The 19,577-nt window shown below is 36.6% G+C and overlaps 1 protein-coding gene and 1 pseudogene across 11 annotated transcripts in view; one reads left to right on the top strand and one right to left on the bottom strand.

The window, feature by feature from the left end:
- ARID4A (AT-rich interaction domain 4A) overlaps positions 1-738 on the bottom strand; it is a 53,825-nt gene extending 53,087 nt beyond the window's left edge. For both annotated transcript variants that reach the window (XM_090270926.1, XM_090270927.1), the window contains exon 1: positions 561-738. The gene's annotated coding sequence lies outside the window, so the exon portion shown is untranslated. The remainder of the gene's footprint in view (positions 1-560) is intronic.
- A 152-nt stretch (positions 739-890) lies between these two features.
- Positions 891-18,938, top strand: LOC150016834 (histone-lysine N-methyltransferase SETMAR pseudogene; annotated as a pseudogene). Of its 9 annotated transcripts, none has more exons than XR_016509824.1 (4): positions 891-1,304; positions 2,262-2,316; positions 7,445-7,662; positions 17,512-18,938. The product of XR_016509824.1 is annotated as a histone-lysine N-methyltransferase SETMAR pseudogene, transcript variant X1 (transcript). The 9 variants fall into 9 exon arrangements; XR_016509831.1 differs by lacking the exon at positions 17,512-18,938 and adding an exon at positions 9,580-12,626 and having other exon boundaries at positions 1,044-1,304; XR_016509832.1 differs by lacking the exon at positions 17,512-18,938 and adding an exon at positions 10,204-12,626 and having other exon boundaries at positions 1,045-1,304.
- The last annotated feature ends 639 nt before the right edge of the window (positions 18,939-19,577 follow it).

Here is a 19,577-nt window from a genome sequence, read left to right as displayed (position 1 = left end):
TCTTCACCCGAAGTGGCAGGGGCCGAGGCCTTCAGCGGGAGGCGCAACGGTGAGGGGAGACCCGCGCAAAGGGAGGGGGCTGGGAGGGCGGAGAGGCGGAGGGAGGTGGCCCGGACAGTGTGTGGGAGGGGAGGGGAGCCGCACAGCGGCAGCCACCGCCTCCTCCCTGCGCCCGCCTCAACTTTTCGTACAGCCTAGAGAGGTACCTGCCCCTAGCCTCTTGGGTCCTACAACTGACTCCACACGGGAGGACGCACCGCGGAGTTGGGGGCCGGCTCCCCAAAGCAGACCGCTCTTCACGGCACGGAAGCAAACTTAGCGGCGCGGCCAGCCCCACAGCCATTTTCCCGGGGAAGCAGCCGAAGCTGCGGCGGCGGTTCCCGCACTTGCTATAGCTGCTCTACAACTTGCTCCTTCCCCTGCGTTCAACGAACCGCTTGCCTAGCACCCCCTTCCCCACCTCCGAAGCTTCCGACTGCACTGGGACCCAAGGCAGAAGCAGCAGCTGCTACTGCCGTTTGGTCCATTCAGTATCCCCCACTTCCCTCCTCCCCACCTACCAACTGCGGGTGAAGTGCGCGCTGTCAGTTCCCGAGGCCTCCGCCCCGCTGACCGCCGTGGGCTCCCGGCTGGGCAGCACCACTCCTGGCCCCGGCGGCAGTTCCTGCGCCGGGTTCCCTACTCGTTCGATTTACTGCCACAATCCACCAAATAACAAGCTGTTGAGCAGGCTCGCTTCTACACGAACTCTTATTGGCTGCTCATGACGCCGAAGAGCTTCGGATTGGAGATCGCTACCTGCTGTCCTCATTGGATGTGACTCTGAAACTTCAGGGATTGGTGCGAAAAACAGCAGGTAGGACACCTTCCACTTATGATTGGCTGCCTCCGAAGTCTAACATTACTGGAGAATCAGGTATTGAGTAAGCAAGTACTGAAAAAGGATTGGTAGGAAAGACTCCGGATGTGCTTGACTGAACACTGATTGGTAAATTGAGGGGTCAGGAAGAACAGTTCCGCACGAGGATTGGCACTGGAGTGTCCCATGGAAACTGAACCCGGCGCTGCGGCCAGGACTTGCACGGGGGCGGGACGGGGTGTTTCCAAGGCGCATGCGCTAAACCTGCTTCTCGGCGCCATTTTGTCTGGGCAGTGGTGCCCGCAGTTCTATCGCGTTTCCTGTTTCTGTAGAGACCACAGCGAAGCCTTTCTCCCGTAGATTCTCTTTAGTGCGGCAGCAGACCGCGGTTTCCTCCAGAACGGCACCTAATGAAGATCGGAGGAATCGCGGGTCTGTTTAAAAGGTCAGTTGGAAGCTATGATTGTCCGATTGATTGGGGGATGGCGCAGCTTTAGCGGCACCGGCACCGGAAGTGAAGGGGCCACTGGGCAGCCATGGCAAAATTCTCCCTGAGGCGGGATGGGAAGTGGGGGGGCGGGATGAGAGGGGGCGAGGCTTCCTCTCCCGCCGCGAGAGAGGAAGCGGCGGAGGGGAAGTCTTTCTCTGCGGTGGTCCTTGGTCTCTAGAGAACGTGAGAGGTTTTCTGGGGTCTGCTTCTCTCCGAACAGCTCTTTCTCCCTTTGGGAGTGTATTTCGGGAATCTGTCATATTCTCAACCAAGTGCCACTGTCTGTGGCGCCTCCTTAATTAAGACGGGGAAGGCAAGGTTCTTAGACACATGGTGCGTGGGGACAGGTGTTTCCGCGTGTTCCTCGCGCGATGAAGCTCTGGGTTTCAGAATCCTGAGGAATTCACTTGCTAGCTGCTGCCATGACCTTAGACAAGCAGCTCTTCCGCATTGCACGAGGCTTATCGTGCTTTTTGAAAGGAAAATGGCGGTTTTTCAGGAACCGATAATACCTTAGGTAAGGAAGACCTCCAGGTAGGACTTTGTTTAGGACAGCCATTAGTCTTGTTTTCTTAGGAAAATCTTGTATTGTGTTAAATGAAACAAAAACACATTTGAAAGGGTGGAAATGGAACAAGTTGTTACAAAGAATGAAATAATTAAGGAAAGGAAAAATATTGTTGATGGTACACGTTGAATAAAAGAACTTAACTAAAGCCAAATTAATTTTTCATACCTAACTGATCTTAGTTAGGGAGTGAAATATATGTTAGTATTTCTTTATTTTGTTAGTATTTCTATTGAGTGACCCAGTGGCACTGATTTGGATAGCTTCTTAAAAATTATCCTTATAATATCCGTTTTGAACACTATGGTTCAGTGACTTAATAATTTACTGGGTTTTGTTGGCAGTTGGTCTGAAGATAACAAGACCTCTCAGTGACAAATATCCGGAAGTGTTACTGAGGTGAGTTCTAATATCTAAAAATCTTTAAAATTGGGAAGGTTGCCTGGAAAAATGTTTTGTGGACCAATAAAGTGTAGCCATAAATAGCAAACTGGAAGAATGGCAGTTGAAAAATGTTTTGTTTGGTCAAGGGGTCAAATGAGTACAGTTAGTTACCAGGTGTGATTTTTTTTTTAGAATGAAACCTCAAAGTTAGGGCATACTTATGAATTTGTCTACTCACTCATGTGGTTCCTTTTCTGGATTTTTAAGTACTTGATATTTTTATCATGGAATAATATGAACATTTTCATGATTATTTTTTCCCAGTTAAAAAATCTGCTATATAAAAAAATTATTTGAGTTTAGAAGTGATTTATTTTTTCCTTAGGTAAATTATGAAACAATACTGCTAAACTTCCCAGGGGTAATCACTTCTAATTCTACTACACAACTTTCAGCTGTTACTGTCCAAATAACACATGTCAGTGGACATTTGGAAATTTCTAAAAAGTGGAAAGGAGAATGTAATAATCTCCTGTATTCTCTCCACCAAAAGGTAATTATAGTTTCTACTATACATACTATAAAAAGGAGTTTCACTTTTTCATTGGTTTTGTTTTACAAAATAAATATTTTGGGGCTCATTTTCTCACCCACTTTTTTTTTTCTTTATAGAAAATTTTGGGAACAGGAAATATTTTGTTCTTAAACCATTTTCATGGCTGCATAGTGTTCTATGGAATAGGTGCCCAATAATTCATATACCCTGATCTTTTAAGTTTTCTGTCATAGCAATGTGTCCAAATATCTGTATACATTTTATAAGATTTTGCCTAAGAATTGATATCTGTGGCTCATATCTAGGCCTCAGCTTTTCCTTCACATCTTTGATTATTTCTTTAGAATAAATTCCCAAAAGTGGAAATAAAAGGCCAAAGGGATTATACATTTAAGGCTTTTGATCCTTGTACAGTTTTCCATGAAAAAGCTTTTGCTCTAACTGCCCTTAACATTTTTGTTGTCCTTTTTGCTTTTACTATATTTTCCTCCAATTTTCTGTTTTTTTATTAGCCTTATTTTTAAAAATTTCTCTCTTGGGTCTCTGTTTGTTCAAGTAGAATTATTACACTCTTTAAGTCACATTTATAGTAAAATAAATTTGAGAATTTTTATTAGGTGTCAGGAATTATTTCTTAAAACTAATTTATTTTTAACTCTAAATAGGCATTTATGCAGTGAAATATTTTGCTACATAGAAATGCCATATAGAGGTTGCTAAAAACAAATTGCTTTTATGGTATAGTTAGTTGAGTTTAACTGTTTTATGTTTCCTGTAGCCTTCCCTAAAGTCTTTCATCCGTATGGGCATTCTCTTGTTGCTTTTGTACTCTCACAAGGACCCTTTACATGCTCCTCATAACCTTTATTTAACAGTTATTTGGCTCTTCCCCAATTTGAGACACTACTTCCAGAGGACAGCAACAGGGGTTTTAATCACTGCTATGTTTGCTTACCTAGTACATGATAGATACTCTGTCAGAATTGCTTTAAAAATCTGTATTCACTTTCATATACAAAATAAGTAAAAGAAGCTGACTTATGTTTTCTTTAACAGTAATTCTTTTCTGAGAATTCATGATGTTCCACAGATGCTCTCTTAACCTTCAAAAAAATTTTAATGGACCAAATATTTGATTTAATACCACATTGATTTGTAATTACTAATTAATGTAAGTTTAGAGAAGGCATTTACAATAGTTATTTAAGCCCTAGCTGCTGTGGCTCGGTTGGTTGGGCATTGTCCCACAAAGCAAAAGGTTGACAGTTCCTTTCCTGGTCAGGGCACATGTCAGGTTGTGGGTTCCATCCCTTGGGGTGAGAGGCAGCCCATTGATGTCTCTCTCACACGGATGTTCCTCTGTCTCTCTTGCTCCCTCTCTTCCCCTCTCTAAAAGTAAATAAAATCTTTTTTAAAAGAATAGTTATTCGAGATTTTGTTTTCTCAGTTTTTTAAAATAGGATTTAATGATCTCTTAATGAAAGGCAACTGTAACTAAACAGTCATTAGACCATCTCTTAGGTATGAATGAAAGAAAATTGTGATAGAATTGTTTTTTGTAACCTGTTTCAACATGCCCAAATTAATAGAATATTGTTTCCTACAAAATCAGAATTGTCAAATTTTTAATAATGCTTCTATTGATGAAAAGCTATTTTAAAAGCAGAATGTTTCATTTATTTGTTAAGGGGTTTCAATGAGGCTATATAATTAGCTTCCCAATGTAGTATTTTAGATTGAAATCACAGAATTAGCACATCCTGTGGATTTGTTTACCCACTCACATAGATTTCATTTCTGGATTCTTAATCACAGAACACTGTGAACACTTTCATGATTTTTTTTTTCTTTTTTTTACCTGTAGTAGAATACTTGACATATAGTGATCTCATTGGTGAAGGTGTTTAAAAGTGAAGAAATTTTTTTAATGGAAATTTTAAACAGTCTGTGTTCTGATTATGTGGGCTATAGCATACTCAAATTAAAAGAAGCCTTTGTATTCTAGAGTGAGTTTCATTTTGTGGAAAAATGAAGGAAGGCAATTTTTAAATACCTGGATTTTCAATCTGTTGAAAATTATGTTTCTGGTAAGCAGTTTTGCTTAACTATTTTTTAAAAAGATTTTATTTACTTACTTTGAGAGAGAGGTGAAGGGAGGGAGAGAGGGAGAGAAACATCCATGTGAGAGGGAAACATCAATTGGTTGCCTCTCACACATGCTCCATTAGGGTACCAAACCCACAACCCAGGCATGTGCCCTGACCAGGAATGGAACTGGGGAACTTTCGCTTTTGTGAGACAATGCCCAACAAACTGAGCACACTGGTTAGGGCTTAACTTGTCTTTAGTAATCAAGATTGGTCATGTTACTATCATGTATATCTTTTTTGAAAAAACGATAGAATTTTTTCCACTGTATTAGCTGTTTCTGTAAACACCTGTGTAAAGAAGTAGAACATTGCGGTATTGAATGTAGCTACCTAATGAGTCCTCATGATTTGGGGGTTTCATTTGTTTTTTTTGAAAGTTACAAAATTTGCTTATTTGTAACCAAAGCAACCTTTGCAATCTCTGTATGGTCTTTTGCCCTGTTAGGTGTCTTTATTGGTTTTTATGGCCACATGGAGTCATTGATACTGGTTTTCTTTCATATATAATTAAAACTAGAATGACAGCATATTTTAGGATTTGGATTCAAGCAGATCTAGGCTACCTAGTGGCATTCATAATTCACAGGGATCTGTGCTCAAGGACCTTACTGTAAATAAAAGGAAGAACATAATTAAACATGAGGAAAGTAAGTAAATAGTTATTTCAAAAGATTCAATCAATTTAGATAACTTTAAATATTTAAGTCATGGCTAACAAGCATAATTTGTGAAAAATTTAGTATATAATCAATCCAATTGCTTTTAAGAGGACAAATTGATAATACTAAACAGAAAGAAATTTACTAATTATTGACTTCTCAAAGTTAGTGAGATGTAATATGTAAAAGTAGAAGAAAGGAACACATTCTAAGTGGATGAAAGGTTATGATCAAGAATACAATTATATAAGGAAAGCTATATTTGGGAAAGTAAGTAAACCAGTTTGGAGAGGATGACGGGCTAAAGATTACATTGGGAAAATTGTGTGAGGCCAACTAAACAATGTTTCTAGAATTAGCTGAGCATCAGAATTACATGGGGTGCTTTTCCTCTATACAGATTTGGGAACCTCTAGAGAGCCTTGAAAGCTGGGAATGTGAGCAGAAAATGAAGATTAATCTTTGTTTTATTTTCAAATTTTACAGATCAAAGTGGAACTAAGCAAACAAATCATTGAATTTCACCCAGTATTAGATTTTGAAAATTTCTTCCATGTCTATACACATATTCTTTCTTTAGTTTTAGAGTAATTTTTATTTTTTTTCCTTCCTTTAACATTCAATATGACTACACAGTCTCCATAATTTAGTGTCTGAAAATATTCCATCAAATTGTTTTATCTTTATTTTTCTGTTGCCTGACCAGACTTAGGTTTCTATTTTGCTAGTTATATGTGCATACAATATTTTCTGTCTTTGGACTGTTCTTTTCGTATTGACTTAAAAGCTCATTATATGAATATTTTTATCTCTTGAAACATTGCCATGTTGTTTTCCAAAAGAGTCATAATTTACACTGTCACCGTCCCTGAGTTTACCCGCTTTGGGTAGTCTGTAATTGTAGCCATTTTTGCTAATTTGATAGGTGAAAAATATGTTGCGCCCTCTTTTTCTTTGTTAACTAGTGAGATTGGATCCTTTCTATAGTTTCACTTATCAGTAATAGATAAGTTGTCTACTCAACACCTGTATCCATTTATGTATTAGAACCTTGATATTTTATTTTTTAAATCTTTTGAGTTTATTAAAAACTATCAGTAATTTTGTGGAAGTATTTTTCCATGTAGATTTCCCTTTTAACTAGTTATTTAGTTGAGGGTTTTTGTACAGACAAAAAAGGATATGATGTACACAAAATGTATTATTGGAAAATTATTTGGAAACAGTGTCCAGTGTGTCTGAAGAAATGACACAAGAATTGGAAGTAGGGAGACAATTAAGATACTGTTGCAGTTGTGTCAGCCTAGGATGAAACGAGTAGGACCTGGAGAGAGAACAGGTGAGCAAGAAAAGGAGTTGATAGCACTTGACCTCTAATTGATTATAGAGGTGCAGAAGAAACAAAACAAAACAATCAAGATTTTAAAGAGCAGGGAATAGATTGTACTATTAACTAATTTGGAAAGTCAGGAGAGGAAGGTGAAATCGGTTTTAACATACAAGTTAGAGCTTGGAGTGTCCAGTAAGCATCTGTTCTTCTTTGGTCAAAGTGTCTATGAGCTCCGTAATTTGGACAAGCATATACTGGACCTTATATTGTTTTCTATATTTTGACTTTCAATTTTATTCTTCCATTTGACCTTGTTGCTTTTATCAGGGCTTTCTTGTTTCTTTCTGTTTTTTAAAGTACAACTTGAAAAGTTAAAGTGGATTAATAGTAAAATAAGTTCAGGGAAATATTTATTTGTTTATTTATTTACTTATTTATTTATTTTTAGAGAGAGGGGAAGGGAAGGAAAAAGAGAGGGAGAGAAACATCGACGTCTGAAAGAAACATGGATCAACTGGGGACCTACCTGGCACACAACCCAAGCATGTACCCTGATTGGGAATCGAACCAGCGATCTTTTGGTTTGCGGGAGGACGTCTAATCCACTGAACCACACCAGCCAGGGCGAAACCAGATGATTCTTAAACTAAACTAAATTAAGGGGAGGTTAGTTTTTCATGATTAAAAAAAAAATAACAGTGTTAAGAGAGCATTTTATAAAATATAAGGATGCTTTTATTTTTTATTACTGTTATTTATTTTATCACTCGAGAACATTTATTCATTTCTTTGAGAGAGAGAGAGAGAGAGAGAAAGAGAGAGAGATTGGTTGCCTTCTTATGTGTGCCCCAACCTGCAACCTGAGCATCTGTCCTCACATGGAATCAAACCTGTGATCTTTCAGTTTGTGGGATGACATGCCAACCAACTGAGCCACACCAGCCAGGGCAGGATGCTTTTAAACAATTAAGATATGTGGGGTGAAGTATCTTTCCTCTTTCTCAGTGGACTGAGTTTGGTATGTTTTGTTCTGATTTTAATAAAATACAGAGAAGAAACAGATGTAATTCTGTGAAACATGAATGCTTAGCCAAGATTCTTTAAATATGTGAAATCCAGTGAAGATGTTAATTGTCTTATTTTTGGAAACCACTTTTATTTCAACAGATGAGATTTAAGTGTTCAGTTTAAGGAACACTTAATTGGCAATTAATTAGACTTGTAAATATTGAGTAGGCTAACTTTGAGTATTATTCAAGAGGAAGAGCTTAATTTAACCAGTTAATTTCCCATGGTCTTTTCCCTCCTTTTTTCCTCAGGAGTTAAAAAAATATTTTTTGCTGTTAAGCAAGAAAAACATTTGTTTTAGGAAAAAGGTGGTTGTTTGTTTTGTTTTTACTTTTTGATTTGGCTTTTTAATTTGTATTTATAAAACCTAAACTTTTGGGATTGGTATATGTATGAAATTTGAGCTTCTTAGTTGCTTATATCAAGACTCTTCTATCTCATTTAAATCGGTACAAAAAAGTTTCATAGTGCTAGCTTTGAGTTACAAAGATACATCATATTTATAAATTGAGGAAAAAGTAAATATGTTCAGAAACATTAACATTTGTGCATTAGTTTTTCAGCATTTTTAGTTTTTAATGAGTGGTATCTATTTTTTAGTTGCTTCTCTTTTCATTAATCCCTTCTGTCTGGTACCTCGTTATTTCTTAAAAATTAAGTTATTCGAGTTACTTACAGGATATAGGTCTTCTCCATGCCCCCATTAGAATAATATATTTTAAAAAATGAACTAACAAGCAAAATAGAGACAGACTCATAGACTGCAGGATGACAGCTGTGGGGGTTGGGGCGGTGTTAAAGGGTTGTGGATTGAGTAAAAAGGAAAAAGGACTTGTGGAATTGGACAGTGTGGTGATTGCAGGGGGCAGGAGGGTGTAAGAGGAATAAATAGTAATGGGAAGAAATGCAGTAAAATAAATCATTCGGGGATAGCAAAAACGATACTTCCAGCTTTAGAACGTGTAGGTGTGGCCAGGCTTTTTGTGGGAGCGGTGGTTTAGAGCAAATTTCTTAACCTCTGTGCCCCATCTATAAAATAGGGATATTAATAGACTTGACCTGACAGGGTTGGGATTAGTATTAAATGAGTTGAGACATGTAAAGTGCTTAGAATGATGCCAGGTATTTAGGAAGCACTCAGATATTGGTAGTGGTGTTAGTGTATATGAAGATGTAATAGTGTCTGTCATTAGTGACTTATCGTTCAAGGACATTTTAGAAGATACATTGTTAAATTTATATGCAGAAATAAAACATCTAGACTCTGCCTCACATTCAGTACCTTCTGAAAGGCCACATCTCAACTTCTAACTTCCTGCTTCTCTTTTAAGTATTGGTTGCTCTTGTTGCACGAAAGCTATCATGTCTCTCCTCTAGAAGCTCTGTGTTTTCCCAGGTTTTTGTTTTTATTTATACTTTTCCCATTATCTGGAATGTTGCCCTATTACCACATTCTCAAAAGCTGCTTTTTTATTTAAATCCTCACCTGACGACATTTTGTTTCATTACTTTTAGATAGAGAGGAAGGAGGAAAAACAGATCAGGTGCCTTGTATGCGCAGCAACCTGGGTGAAGCTTTCCATGATACATCTACAATGGTGTTAATATGTCCATATAAGTTTCATATTATTTCTTCTTACACGATTCCTACCACTTTCTGTGTTGCATTTCAGGTTTTTTTTGTTGTTGTTCAAAGTTATGACAGTCTTATATGCAGAGAACTATACCTTATTCACCTTTGTAAGTTTAGAACCTATCGTGGGCCTTGGCACTTTATAGACTCTCATTTGGGGACTGAAAGTTTATAAAAGGTATAGCAAGCTAGAAGATGGTATTTAACAGGCAAATACATGCCAATGAAAATGTGCTTTGTCAATGTCTGTACACCAGGAACATCTTGCCTGATCCGTTACTGATAATGAGATTACTTGAAGTTCTAGAAATTGGGTCAGAATTAAGAACATGTATGGAGTAGAGCATAATGGGTACTATCCACAGGTCAAGAATTTTCCTTAGAATATTTTCCCCTTGGTTTTTTGTTTGTTTGTTTAAAGGTAGTATATCTAATTAATGTTTGTTTAAAGATAGTATGTCTAATTAACCACCAAAGGGATTGTTTTTCTGGCTGATTTTTCATAGGTCTGCCCACCCACTAATCTTCATTATCACCAGTGTTCCAGATTTATGAAACATTTGCTTAGGATTCAGGGTATATCTGCTGCCAATACAGAATATACAAGCGACCTGGCTCAAATCAGCTATTGGACCCATACTCTCACTCTGCAAGTACATTTTTATTATAACGGTACCATAATGCCTCGATGCATAGAAGTAGGGGTACTCTGAGAATAGGAACTGGGTGAGAGATGTTACGAAGACATTTATTTGATCCTTGGTTATTGTAATATTGATAGGGTCTTGGCCTAGAGATTTAGAAGAAATTGGAATGGTGGGAAATAGGGAGATAAAATACCCAGCTCATAGTAGGCATTCATTGAGCCAACGTGATAATTATATACTTAGTGGAACTTTTACAGTGGTTCAGTGGGATGTTGGATTGCATAAATATCTTGATATAGAAAACACCGTATTTGAAAACCAGATGTTCTGTGCTCTGATCATAAGCCTGCTTCTCATTGGTTGTGACCCTGGTATACATTACTGTGTCTGAGTGTTTGCTTTTAGAATATAAGGGGCATGGTGCTAGGTATTTATGGTTCCTAATACTTAACAGTTTCAATCCAGCACTGTATTTTTTCAAATAAGAACTCCTATAAGCGTACTTATAATATTGATGTATTTCTGAAAGGTTAACTGATGTGTTTAACAACCCCTGAGAATCGGAAGTATCAAAAATGACCTGATAATTTTAGCACTTAAGGAAGATTTTGTATTCCTACCGCCTAGGACCAAATTCTGACAAGTTTTTCATGTCCTACCTACTTCACTGTTTTACTTAACAGGTTTTGTGAATGCTTTCATTGTCTGGTAAAACAGATATCTGAAGTAATAGTTAAACAGGTTTGCTGATCAATTTCACTGTAGTTAAGTTTCTGTAGGTGGAGGAGGGCAGCTGGAAAGTGGGGAAAGGATTCTTTTCTTTTGCTGGCTTATGGTATGTTTGGTAGTGTGTTGAGTCTGCTAATTCTAATGGCCCTCCTAGGGGTTTATATTCATATTTATTTGTATTTAGTTTTACCTCAAATCCTAGGGCAAGCAAAGACAAACACTTTCCCTAAGTAGGTTCCCTCAAACCAAACCAGAGATCTTTTTTTTTTTAATCTTTATATTTCTTAGTTATATGCAGTCATAAAAATGCTTCCAGTGTTTGTATAATTTTGATGGCCTAGACAGGACAGACATGGGGGTTTTATGTGGAGGAACATAAAAAGAAAAGCCATCTTCCTGTTTTTTATTCCTCTGTGTATCATATGATACTGTCTTCTAAGGCTGTTAAATTGCTAAGGGAACCCTGGTAACCAAGGCAAATTTTTGGTGTTTTCCTCTCAAATGTGAAGTTCTGCATTTTATTACACTGTCACGAAGAACTAGTCTGTTACCAGTAAATATCTAAGCCACAAAACTTGCTTCTCTGTGCTGCCAAGTACTTCCTGTTTTGTCAGATTTCCATTTAGGGAAAAGAATGGATGAGCCTGGGTTTCATGCTTAAAGCATCTCTCCTGAAATTGTTTGGAAGTTATCCAAATATTGAGATGGGGGAGGAAAGTGGCACATCCTGTCTACACTTGAAGACATTTGTCCGAAAGCTTCATTTGGCTTCCTGTTAGGAAAGGGAGGGTTGCCAGGAAGAGAAACTTTTTGTTAGGAAAAATTAGCATATGACTTGTACGAGCTGTGGCTCCTCTTTAGGCTTCCCGAGCAAAAGGTGTTTCATTTTGTGAATGAATCATTAACATAGCTTGTAAAGGGAAAAGTATGTTCATTTCTAGTAGGCTGTTCCTCTACAAATACATACAGCCACTTTTACTCCGTTTTCATAGGGACAAGTGATAGGTCAAATGCTGATTACAATAGATAGAAATGGACTACGGACTACATTGTTATTTTAGAGTATCTTTCAGGGGAAAGTTTGCAGTAAAAGGATTCATAGAATCTTTTGCAACTAAAATAAGTAGAACATTTAGTTAACAGGTGATGAATTGTCGTGTTTTCTATGAAATAAACTTTCTTCAGCATTTTATTTATAATCTCATTTAGGCATTTACACAATGAAAATAATGTCGAATAAAAATCTTGTACAGATATGTTTATAATTTATGTTTTCATATTCTGTTTAAATTCTTCTGATTCTTTAAAAATAAGTACAGGGAGTTGAAGACCACAATATAAATATTTCTGTCTAATACCCACTAACTTCAGGGATAGGTTTCATTACAACTACTGAGGTTTTGTTTCTTCTTTGGATAACCTTGTGTTGCATTGCACTCTAAAGAATCACAATTTACATTTTTAACATGTATTTGTTCTGAATTATTTTTAAGTATAATGCTTTATTAAACTACCTGATTCTGTAATAATAAATGTCCTTGGTTTTAAACAATGCTACTTGTTATCATTGTTTTGCTTGTCACCATTATACAAACGAACATTACATGTCTCCTTCCAAACTTTAAAGTAAATGGCTATCATAGTCTAGTGAAAGTGTTCAGTTACTGTAATCTCCAGTTTTAATCTTTAACATTTACTTACCTTTAATCACAATGTATATTTCACATTCATATGTGGATTTATCATTTTAGGAAGTAATTTTTAGGAATAAATTTATTTTCAAGCTGAAATAATTTGTTGTGTACTTTCTTTAGTGTTATGTTTTTTAACTTTTTCAAAGTAAGGATACTGCTCTTGGTCTTTAACTTGGAAATTTTTTTATAGTATTTGATATAAAAACTTTAAATTACAATTGTCAACAGTAGCCAATTAAATTCCGTTTTTACCTTCTCAAAGAAGTCTTAATAAACTCATAACTCAGGGTGGGACAGTGGAAATTATAAATATATATACAGTTTAACATTATTCCCATTGAAGAATCAATCTAGAATCTTGCTTACCCTAAAATGATTATCATCTGAATGGAACCTAGGCTACATTATCAAAGTACAGATAAAGTATTAAATTTTTAATTTGCTTTTTATACATCTTCAAAGTATTCCAGATTATATAATAAAATGTTTTGTTAGATTTGTGTAGTTTTCCTATTATATAGAAAATGTAGATGGAACATGAGGTCATCTTCTAATTAATAGAATGTGTTAGCAGAACACAAGTTTCAGTGTAAAGTTGAATCCCCTCATATTGTCCCCTCATATTGCTAATAAGAGAATCTTGTGTTAAACTTCTTTTGCAGTGGTGGAACCAAGCATTTCTATGAAATTTTCTTTGATCAAATTGGCCTGGCTACCTTAAGTTAGAGCTATTTTTCTCTTGACCTGTCACTAAAATATGAAAGTTGTTTTTTAATTCTTGAATTGTGAGATATCTGACATTATTTACTATAAAGTTTCTACCAGATACTTCCCTTTTCATCATCTCTGAATGTGCTCCTATTTCTGAGACATGTATTTCTTTAAAAATTCAGTGAAAAAAAAATTTTCATAAATAACCCAGCATGACCTACAGTTTCATCCTCCATTTTTCCTTTATAAAGAAATTTCATCTGTTTAAACCCTTTAAGTAATTATACCTGTTGCCATATTCACCTTTTAATAACCTGGGTCCAAATCAGTGAATCTAAAATTTTAGTATATTCATAAGCATTGCATTAGGGTACTTGTTCAGAATACAGATTCCTGGGCCTCACTTCAGAGCTAGTGAATTCGTTCGATGGGGTATTCTTACGCAGGTGGTCTTTGAACCAAATGGAGAAACAGTTCTCTACCACATACATTCCCACTGCCATCTAAATCAGGGTACCCAACCCCCGGGCCACGGACCAGTACCACCAGTTCACGGCCTGTTAGGAACCTGGTGGCCAGGGCAGTTCACCTGAGCGCGGCCTCCTGTCGGCCCGCCCCCAGTGGGTGAGCAGAGCTCACGTGAGCCCAGCCTCTTGTACACCCCCCCAACCCCCCCGCATCTATCCGCCTGAGTGAAGCTCACCTAAGCTCCGCCCCCCGCCCGCAGTCTTCCAGGAAGTCGGTCCCTGGTGCCAGAAAGGTTGGGGACCGCTGATCTAAATTGTTCATAAAGATTAGTCTATTGTTTCAGTTATTTCCATCTCTGAATTTTTTTCCTACTAATTATGGACGTCCTTATTTTTTCTAAATTTCCTAATTCACTGATTATAGAGCTCATTCTTCCAGATCTCTAGGAAACTGCCCAAATTCTCTTCCTTGTTTAATTTATCTTGTCCACCCACCCAAAGCACACAGTTGTAGTTAGTACATACAGTGTATGTATATAATACATACATATTCCTAATATCCTTTGCCTAATGATTTTTAAATGTGCTGCTTTTCCCACTGGGGAAATAATTGTATTTTATTTTTTATTTTTAACCTTTTTCTGGCAATGTACATTTTAGGCATCCAAATATTTACATTGATTCTTTACTGCTATTACTTGGTTGCTGCTTACTCTCAAACCAGTCTACTGAAGATTACAGGTTATCATCCTTATACCTCTAATTCTCATATACTGTTTCCCTTCTTTTATCAGTATTTCCTTGGTGCTATCTTAAGAATAATTCTATACTGAACATTGGTCTTAAAGCCTGTTGACTTTTCCTGAAAGTTTTTAATAGTTTCCATTCCCATGTGGGCTGTAGTTCAACTCTTTTAATGAATTTTCCTAAAATTCCACATTGTGGTTCCACATACAGACGTCCAAGTCATGCACTTCAAACACAAACTCAAAATGTGTTAAGGACCCTTGCTCTTAACCTTTATATATTAACCATATTCCACTAGCATTTACTTTCTTAAGAGCTGTTATTTGTGGACTAGAGAGAAACATTCGGTGATTATTTTTGAAGGGGTTGGTCGATCAAAGAAGGAACATCAGCTTTGTTTGTAATGTGAATTATCTGAATCTTTTGCCCATTTAAAAAATTACATTTTCTTATTGCTGAATTTTGAGATTTCTTTGTACATTTTGGACACATGTCCTTTGTAAGGTTTAAGTGATCTGCAAATACTTTTCCCTAGAGTTTGTCTTTTTATTTTCAGTGTTTTTAAGAGCATAAGTTTTTTACGTTGGGTGAAATTCAGTTGGTCAGTTTTTGATATAGTGAGAACTTTTAAAAACTAAATTCAGAGATTTTTTTTTCTTCTAGAAGTTTTTATAGTTTGCTGTACATTTTGGCTTATGATCACTTTGAGTTAATTTCTGTATGTAGTACCAACATATGGTTTGGCTTTTGGTGCTGGTTTGTTTTTGCATTGTGGACGTCTGTCCAGTTGTTCAGCACAATCTGTGAAAAAGCACTATCCTCCATTGATTTGCCTTTTCACCATGTCAATCAATTGACCATACTTGTGAGTTTAAGACTCCATTCTGTTCCATTAATATGTCTATTCCATTAACTTAATAGGCAGCATGGGTCTTCTTTTTCTTTTTTTGAATTATTTTTGGCTGTCCTATTTCCTTTTCCCATATAAACTTTAGTAACAGCTTGATTTCTTACCACTCCCTAACCCCACCTCAAAAAATAGCCTCTTGTGAATTTCACTGGGTTTACTTTGAATCTATAAATCAGTTTATAGAGGCCTGACAATACTGAGTCTTCTGATCAGTTTGTTCATTTTCTCTCACATTTTATAATATTCAACATAAAGTCTTGCACAAATTTAAATTTATACCTAAGTAATCATTTTTATGCCATTAAAATGGCATATAACCTTCATTTTATAGATGAGCAAATTATTTGCCCAAGATGACACAATTATTAACTGACAAAGCTGGTTTGAAACCTATATGAGCTTATAAACTACTATTCTGGTTTTAATTATGATGTTTTACAGTGAAATTGTGGTTACAATGGTGGCAGAAAGGAAGCCCTAACTTATTTCAACAAGAAAAATCCCATTACCTCACTTTTATAAAAGAATTGTTTTCCCCCAAATTTATGTACTTTTATGTATTTTCTGAGCTTGAGTTTTGCCAATCTTTTCAAATAATAAACCATGCTTACCTTAATTTACAAGCCTCTCCGATCAATAGAGCAGTGAACCAGTGTATTTTCAGGATATCTTTTTATATTTTTTCCCAATTAGTTTGCATTCAACACGTTTATATTAGTTTCAGGTGCACAGCACAACAGGTTACAACGTGTTCCCACTTCAAGTACCCACCTGGCACCACAAATAGCTATTACAACATTGTTGACTATATTCCCTATGCTTTACCTTACATTCTTGTGCCTATTTTGTAATTACCAATTAGTACTTCTTAATCTTACCGCCTTTTTTCACTCTGTCCCCCAACACCCCTTTCTTCTGACATCCATCCGTCTGTTCTCTGTATCTGTTTCTATTTTGTTTGTTCTTTAGATTCCACATGTAAGTGACTTATGGTACTTGTGTTTGGCCTATTTCACTTAGCATAGGGCCCTCTAGGTCCTACCATACTGTTGCAAATGGTAAGATTTCATTATTATGGCTAATATTCCATTTATAGGTACCACAGCATTTCTACTCCCTCATCTATTGATGGGCACTTGGGTTGCTTCCATATATATCCTGGCTATTGTAAATAATGGAACAACGAACCACTATTTTTGAGTTTCTTTGTATATCCAGAAATGATATACTTTAAGCTGCAGTTCACTAGAATGATTAAAAAGAAAAAAAGTACCATTAACATTTGAATGCCTACTATTATATGCTCACCAGTGAAGACAAAAAACTTGGACCTCTTCTCTTGAACTATGTGTATGAGGGATAATAAACAATGTAACACATGCATAGACATGGCCAGCAGTAGAACAAAACTTTTACTTACTTAGGGTTAAGAGTACTTAACTCATTTCAGGTTTTGGAGTTCCTTGTTTGCTTTTTAAATAGTTTATTTAGGGGGAAACATGTAAAGGACTTTGAGGGAGAAATCATTTTAGAAGGCTTTCTTTGGGAGGTGGTCAGAGTCATTAGGAAAGACCCCTTAAGAAATGGCCTAGGCATGGCAAATTCAATATAGATAGGGTACAGTGTAGGAAAGTAAAATAGAGATCAAGCCTGGATTCCACTTCCAAAGGTATGGAATTCAAAAGTCAGAGAAACAATATTAGCATAGGGTATTCTACATTATTGTGATTTTTATTTGTGGATTTCTGATTTCCTAACATTTTGATAAGTGGATATTTTTACAAAATGAGAAAGGAAATACTGATTTGTCATCTAATTTGCTCTTCAAGTCTTAATTTGAAGAGTATTTTGTTTTAATCAGTTAAGATACTGATGACCTACAACTTGATTTTTCTCATTTATTTTTCAGGTCCCTTTATGAATGATAGCATTAAAAGCAAGTTAAGATGGCTCTAGTAGCGCTTAGTTGTCTTTAACTTCATTCAAAACAATTTTGTTAAGACTACTGTGACAGCTGATATACCACTGTGCATTTAAAAAATATCAGAATTGGTGAATTTTGTGTAGCTATTTTAATAATGAAGATGGAAGAGAATAAGCAACATTTTCGGCATATTATGCTTTTTTATTTCAAGAAAGGTAAAAATGCAACTGAAACACAAAAAAAGATTTGTGCAGTGTATGGAGAAGGTGCTGTGACTGATCGAACATGTCAAAAGTGGTTTGCGAAGTTTCGTGCTGGAGATTTCTCTCTGGATGATGCTCCACGGTCGGGTAGACCAGTTGAAGTTGATAGCGATCAAATCAAGACGTTAATTGAGAACAATCAACATTATACCACACGAGAGATAGCTGACATACTTAAAATATCCAAATCAAGCGTTGAAAATCATTTGCACCACCTTGGTTATGTTAATCGCTTTGATGTTTGGGTTCCACGTAAGTTCAGTGAAAAAAACCTTCTTGACCGTATTTCTGCATGCGATTCTCTACTTAAACGTAATGAAAATGTTCTATTTTTAAAACAAATTGTGATGGGGGATGAAAAGTGGATACTTTACAATGTGGAACAAAAGAGATCAACGGGTAAGCGAAAAGAATCACTACCAACCACACCAAAGGCTGGTCTTCATGCAAATAAGGTAATGTTGTATATATGGTGGGATTGGGAGGGAGTCCTCTATTATGAGCTCCTTCCAGAAAACCAAACAATTAATGCTGACATGTACTGCTCCCAGTTAGACCAACTGAAAGCAGCACTTGACGAAAAACGTCCAGAGTTAGTCAACAAAAAACGCATTATCTTCCATCAGGATAATATAAGACCACACGTTTCTTTGATGACTAGACAAAAATTGTTACAGCTTGGCTGGGAAGTTCTGATTCATCCACCATATTCATCAGACATTGCACCTTCAGGTTTCCATTTATTTCGGTCTTTACAAAATTCTCTTAATGGAAAAAGTATCAATTCCTTGGAAGACTGCAAAAGTCACCTGGAACAGTTCTTTGCTCAAAAGGATAAAAAGTTTTGGGAAGATGGAATTATGAAGTTGCCTGAAAGATGGCAGAAGGTAGTGGAACGAAATGGTGAATACATTATTTAAAAACCTAACAGATTTTTTGGCCAGTCCATTCTTAAACCATTATTTATAGGTATCAGCCTCAAGGTTTACAGTAATCAAGGTACTCAGTCTCGTCTAAAAATAAATTTGCAGCCTTGTCCAAAGTAAAATGTCCCAGCCTTTTCTTTCCTTGGAGGCTAATCTATCTCAATAGTGCAGTTACATAGTGCCCCAACAACTGAACCTACATTATTAAATCTATATGTAACATTATAAAAATCAATTATTTTTCTTCCATAATAGTTGAAGAGCTGGGATTATCTCCTTAGTTTTAGATTGATGTTATGATATCTATACTAGTTTCAGGTGCCTTGGATCTTCAAATTTTAAGTTTCTTTAGAACCACTTTTCTTTTAAAAAGGGTTACTAGCTATAGTCACATGAATAAGAATACATATACTCACAGTAATAGGAGATCCAATATAGCAGTCTTACTTTGGAAGTTTGGAAAAGGAGAGTAGCCGTAGATTGGCATGGGGGTAGTCGGCTTAGTAATTATCTCTCTATAGATACATCCAGTTTAATATTGTGTAGGTGTTTGGCCAAGGCCAACATTGGTGTCATTCTGAGTTAAAGGTATGAGTTGTAAAATGTAGTAGGTAATTTTATATAAAAGAAGCCATAGCAACGAGATTGGTTTTGGCTTGTTTGTATAGCAGTTAGCTATTCAAGTACTATGATTGGTTGGCTGAACTACACAGATGCTGAAAGTCCAGCAGTACCCTGCTGCTAAACTCCGTAACTAGATTACCTTCCTAGGAAAGCATGACAGTTGAATGGAGTGATACTGGCATGAGCCCAACAAAGGGTGTGTTCACCTGGTATGCTTGGCCTGAGTTCAAATTGTTTC

This window comes from Furipterus horrens, unplaced genomic scaffold, assembly GCF_987537825.1.
Source record: "Furipterus horrens unplaced genomic scaffold, mFurHor1.1.pri manual_scaffold_3, whole genome shotgun sequence".
Classification (NCBI taxonomy): Eukaryota; Metazoa; Chordata; class Mammalia; order Chiroptera; family Furipteridae; genus Furipterus; species Furipterus horrens.
The sequence above is the reverse complement of the archived record's forward strand: the minus strand, read 5'-3'. Positions and strand labels throughout refer to the sequence as shown.